At 45.1% G+C, this 5,583-nt stretch overlaps 1 non-coding gene across 1 annotated transcript; it reads right to left on the reverse strand.

The window, feature by feature from the left end:
* Positions 1–2,163: 2,163 nt before the first annotated feature.
* LOC141413242 (small nucleolar RNA SNORA26) lies at positions 2,164–2,289 on the reverse strand. Its single transcript, XR_012438038.1, has one exon. It is a non-coding gene; the product is annotated as a small nucleolar RNA SNORA26 (small nucleolar RNA).
* Between the last annotated feature and the right edge of the window lie 3,294 nt (positions 2,290–5,583).

Consider the following 5,583-nt stretch of genomic DNA (forward strand, 5'->3'; position numbering starts at 1 on the left):
GATATCTGTTTCTGGACCTGTGGTCCCACAGATATTTTCAGTTTCTCAAAATTTATTAAGTGCTATGCTTATGAAAGGTGTTCTTTCCTACATGTATGTTATTTTTCAACAAAAAGTTTAAATTCCGTCCTCCCTATATCCAGTGGGTGACGAAACAGCATTCCATGAGTATTTTCTTATGGAGGCCGAGTCTTCTTTTGTTGCTAATTGGCCTTATGGATTCCTTCTTTGGGAATATTTTACTTCCAGGTCATATGAGAGTAGCCTGAGAGCTTTTCTGAGAGCAAAAACCCCCTTTCAGAAAGGGAGAGGAGTGCTGGGCATGGTGGTGTATGCCTGTAATTCCAACACTTGAGAGACAGAGGCAGGAGGACTGAGTTTGAGGCCAACCCCAGCTACCTTAGCAACCTGCTGTCTCAGGGAGGGAAGGAGAGAGAAAGGGATAAAGGAAGGGAGGAAAGGGAGGAAGGAAGAGAGAAAGGGAAGGAGGAAGGGAGGAAGGAAGGAGGGAAGGAAGGGGGAAAGGGACGTCACAATTTCCCACCATCAATTCTGCTTTCTAATCCTTGTCACCACCTTGCTGACTTTTCTGACTATACAGCCCTCCCCTCCTGTCCACCCTTTAGGTGGCTCATGAGTCAGGCATTGGGCTGCATGCAACAGGCATGATGCTAGTTAATCCTTGCAGCAGCCAGTGATGTCACTGATCGTCACCCTATTTTACAGACATGAACTCTGAGGTTCAAAAAGGAGAAATGACTTCCTCAGACCCTCCTAGTTATCAAGTGTTGGAGCGGGCTTTGAGCCAGGCCTGCCTCGCTTTCCAGCTGAGACAGTCATGCTAGCCAGCAAAGCATTCTGCTGTGATGGAAACATCTTATGTCTGTGCCAGAAAGATGGAAACCACTGGCCACATGTCGCCATTCAGCACTTGAAATGTGGCTGGTGCCGAGGGTATGAAATTTTAGTCTTATTTAACTTTTCCCTTCCTTCTTTCCTTCCTTCCTTCCTTCCTTCCTTCCTTCCTTCCTTCCTTCCTTCCTTCCTTCCTTCCTTCCTTCCTTCCTTCCTTCCTTCCTTCCTTCCTTCCTTCCCTCCCTCCCTCCCTCCCTCCCTCCTTCCTTCCTTTCTTTCTTTTTCTTTCTCTCTCTCCCTCTCCCTACCTTCCTTTCTTCTCTCCCTCCTCCTCCTCCTCCTCCTCCTCTTCCTCCTCCTCCTTCTTGAACTCAGGGCCTCATGTACACTTGAGCCACACCCCCAGCCCTTTGCTTTTTTTAGTTTGTTTTCAGATAGGATCTTGTGCTTTTTCCTGGACTGGCCTTGGACCACTATCCTGCTGCCATTGCCTCCTGAGTAGCTGGGATTATAAGCATGAGCTGCTGTGCCTACATCTTACTTCATTTTAGTTGAAGTAGACCATTGGACAGCAGAACTTGGAGGTGTCAGGTCAGAGAAGAAAAGCTGCAGACACAACACAGATGGAAGAGCAGCTGCCAGACTCACCCTTAGCGAGTCAGACCCATGCCCTGTAGAAGGAGCCAGGGCTTTGTAATCAGGTGGAACTTCCTAATGAAAGACTCAGATTCCTCGTGTATGAAATGGGTATCAAAAGTGGGTTGGCTTTAAGATTAAAGTGCGCAGCACCTGGCATGTCGTTGGCACTTAATGGGTTATTTAATAGTCTTACTGTTATTACCTCAATTACTGTTGATCATGGGCTCACTCTCACGCTTGCAAGAAAGTTTTTCCATTATGTAACAGCAAAATGCACTTGTGGTACTAATTTAAATAACGCAGATGAACGGAAGTGCACCCTAAACATTTCCAAATTCTTCAACCCCACACCCCCTCCCGGATGAATCTCCTCCGTCATTTCTCTACCCAGGAATGGTCTCCACTTTCACAGACAGCTAGAGCCATCCTGCTCCCGCCTTGGGAAAAGTGCAAGGGGCTCATGCTAAGCGTGCTCGTCTACTGTCTGCTTTGTCACTTAACAATGTGTCAGGGGCATGGTTCTGCATTTTACGTTCAGATTCTCCACATCGTTTTACAGTTTGTGCAATGCTTTGTGGGAAAAGCCATTTACAACTTATTTTGCAGTTTCTTACTTTGATGAGCATTTAGGTTGTCACTGCTCACTTATTCTTTCTTTCATTCAGGCTCAGCTGTGACTCCAGACAGGATCCAAACAGGAGTTTTGTGGTATCTTCTTTGGGCTGTATGGAGACCTCCTTTCCCCTTCTGTCTTAGCCTCCTAAGCTCTGCTCACAAGTAGCCTTATGAGGGCTCAGGAAAGGATCGTTTTTTGTGGATGTTTTCTTTACAAAGTTTTGTCCTGTTTTTTGGCACTCCTCTTAGGTCAATACCTTGTGCATCTCAGCACTTTATTAGGTTCAAAAACCCTCTAGAAGCAGCTATTCTGTTGGGTGAGCCCAAGAATGTCAATTTCCATTCTGTTAAGTGAATGCCAGATCTAGGGTTTTGCATCAAATGTGCACCTGGGAACCCATGGTCACCACTGGCCACTTGCTTGCGGCGTGGGTCATTTCATTTCACTGAAGGACAGGGTTGTACCTGTACTTAGAACTGAGAGGGCTACACCTCCAACAAATGTTGGAGAGAAATTCTCAGAGCCCAACAGCCCTTTGCTGCCTCAGTGGGTCCCGGCTCAGAATCTGCCAGTCTAAATCCTTGGGAGGAAGCTGTTGACCTGGTTCATGAACAATGTTTCATGAACAACTGAACGGGTAACTGCACCCCACCCAGAGGGGAACTTCCACCTAGTGGAATTTCTGGGCCAATGGCTAGGGGATTGTCAACTGTGATAGGTCTTGGCATACATACAATCTCATTTTAAACCTCTTAGGAGCACTGGACTTAAAAGAATATTCTGGAAAATTCTTCTGAAACAATTTGTCAAGTCTTGCTAATAATCACTCCTGGAATGTGTTTGCTGGGTGGATTTAGAATTTGGGAGAAATTAAGCAGATCTGGTTTCTGCTGTCTCCATGGAGTAGGCACATGGATGTGGCCAGGGGAGGGGACTTTGTGAAAGCCTCTGGAGGTCAAGAAACTGAATCTCCACTAATCCCAGCTCAGGCTGTCTTGGGGCACAGAGTGAACACTCCCTTCCTGAGGGCCGAGAACTTAGAGAGTTTGTGAAATAACACACCAGAGGAGCCACTGAGCCTGTAGCTCTGGGCAGGGAAGACAGAAGACACCCAGAGGGCCTTGCCAATGACAGAACAAGAGCAGGTCTCAGCAGGTGAAATCCAAAACAGCCCACAAATGAAAGAAAAGATAGTTGGCCTCCCCAGGAAAAAATACACACTCTAGCAACAATGCACTGTTATTTTCTACCTATCAGATTGGCGAAAATGACAACAGAATGATCCCCAGTGTAGGCAGGGTATGGGGGTACAAACAGGCAGGTCTACTGGAGGGGTGATGAGAGTAAGGACATCCTGCAGAGAAATGTGGTCAAAAGCCCTATAGGCCATGCCTTCTGATAGCTGTGCTCTTCCATTTCTAGGAATTTAAGGAAATAATTGAACATATGCACAAAGACATATATGGCCAAGGTTGTGCACCGTCCATAATAATAAAAAGATTGGCAAGAACATAACGCCCAGAGATAGGAATTGGTCAAATACACTGTGTTTTCTGTATGAAATGCAACAATCTGTGGTTAATTGATGTCATGGCTTATGTTTATAAGCATGGAAGATGTCTACTATCTATTTTTGAAAATTAAATGGAAAAGAAGCTTTCAGAACTGGTTGTATATATTTGTGACATATGCAGTGTTACACTATGTATTTGGTGTTACTTAGATATCTATATGTCCATATATGTATAGTGTTACTTGTATCAGTTATACAGACATTTGCATAAGTAGAGGTGTGTATCTGTGGATGGATGTCACCTGCATTGATGTGAATACTCTTTGGAAGGCTATGATTCTTTTGTCCTTAGTGATCTACACAAATGGTGGGAATTTTCATTCATTCATGCATTCATTTTTGCAGTTCTCTGAATTTCTTGAGTTATTTTATGGCAATGAACTTGTATTATTTTTTTTGATGGTGTTGGGATTTGAACTCAGGGCCTTGCACTTGCACTTGTTCTATTACTTGAGCCATGCCCCCAGTCCTTATTTGTGTTACTTTTATAATCAGAAAAATAATTTGTCAGTTTTAGTTTAAAAACAGAGGAAGCTGCTCAACTCTATGTGCTAGTGTAAGTGCAATTACTCCCTTTTAGCAAGGCGGTCTCCAGCTCTTGTGCACATCAGAAGCCCCTCAAATCCCAGACCATCTTTGATTTTGATAATAATTACAGGAAGGAGGATGGTAATGATGTCACTTACTTAGCATCTACCGTCCTAGGCCTTGGCCAGGTGCTGTATGTGCATTCTTTGTGGGATCTTCACCAAAGGAGCCTGAAGGGAAAGTGCTCATAGGAAATCAGTAAAGGAGTAAGGAAGGGAGGTGGGTGGGGCAGGGAAGAAATTAAGCAATGATGTGGGATCATTTGAGCATAACCTCAGTCAGCCGCCATGGGGTCTGGAGTGTTAATGGTACCACAGCACTGTCCCATCTTCAGGCAAGGGGGCTGGACATTTTTACTTTGTATCAGTTGGTCGTTGTCTATAAGACAATAGAAAGAGAGTAACCCTGGAGATGGGCCCTGCCAGGTAGAGCTGAGTGAGGCACCTCCCATCAGCCTATGACCAATACACGTCCGTAACCTATGGGGCCTCTTTCTGGTAAGGTTGCAGCTGTGGGCAGCCAATACTCCCAGCAACTGGGGATGTGTGTGTTGACCTAGCAAAAGGCATCTGGATGGAGCACATACCTCCTACAATGAGCATCTTCATTTTGCAGATTGGGGAGACTGTGGCTCAGAGAGGTTGAATAACTTACCCAAGGTTACCTAGTTGGTGAGAACCGGTTTGTGTGCTCAGGTCTGAAGCCCATGTTATCAGCTAGGAAGCTTGACTACTTATTCACAAAAGGGGAGAGGTTGCTGTTTTGGGTCCAATGTCCCCTGCCCAACCAGGGGCTCCTCCACCTGTTTGCTCTCTGCTTCTCATTAGTATCTCTGTCGCTAAGCTTCCAGAGGGCTTTTGAACATGAGAGCAGTGTCCTGATTTGTCTTTCTCATCATTGCACATGGCAGCCTCCCCATGGGCCCTGTACAGCCGATCAGGAGGAACTCGATATGTGAGGACTGGGTGCATTTTCTTGTTAGTCCTGCACTTCAAAGCCTTTGGGAATGACACATCATTACTTTGCACAAATGGAGAAATGAAGAGCTGGTATTCATTGGGCATCTCCTGTGTGTCAACACTGGTGCCTTAGGATCTTTGTCGCTAACTCTGATCTCTGGATCATTTTGGGATCAGTTTCCACTAACTTTTTCCCCCTCTTTGACTAAGGATCATATTATCTTTGCATATCTAGAAAATTTTGATTGTATACTGGATGTTGTATGTTGTGGAGACTCTGAATTCTGTTACCTTCTTCAGAAGAGTGTTAAATTTTGTCTTAGCCAGCACAATTTCTAGGCAATCCACTTGAA

Source organism: Castor canadensis, chromosome 10 (assembly GCF_047511655.1).
Source record: "Castor canadensis chromosome 10, mCasCan1.hap1v2, whole genome shotgun sequence".
NCBI classification, from domain to species: domain Eukaryota; kingdom Metazoa; phylum Chordata; class Mammalia; order Rodentia; family Castoridae; genus Castor; species Castor canadensis.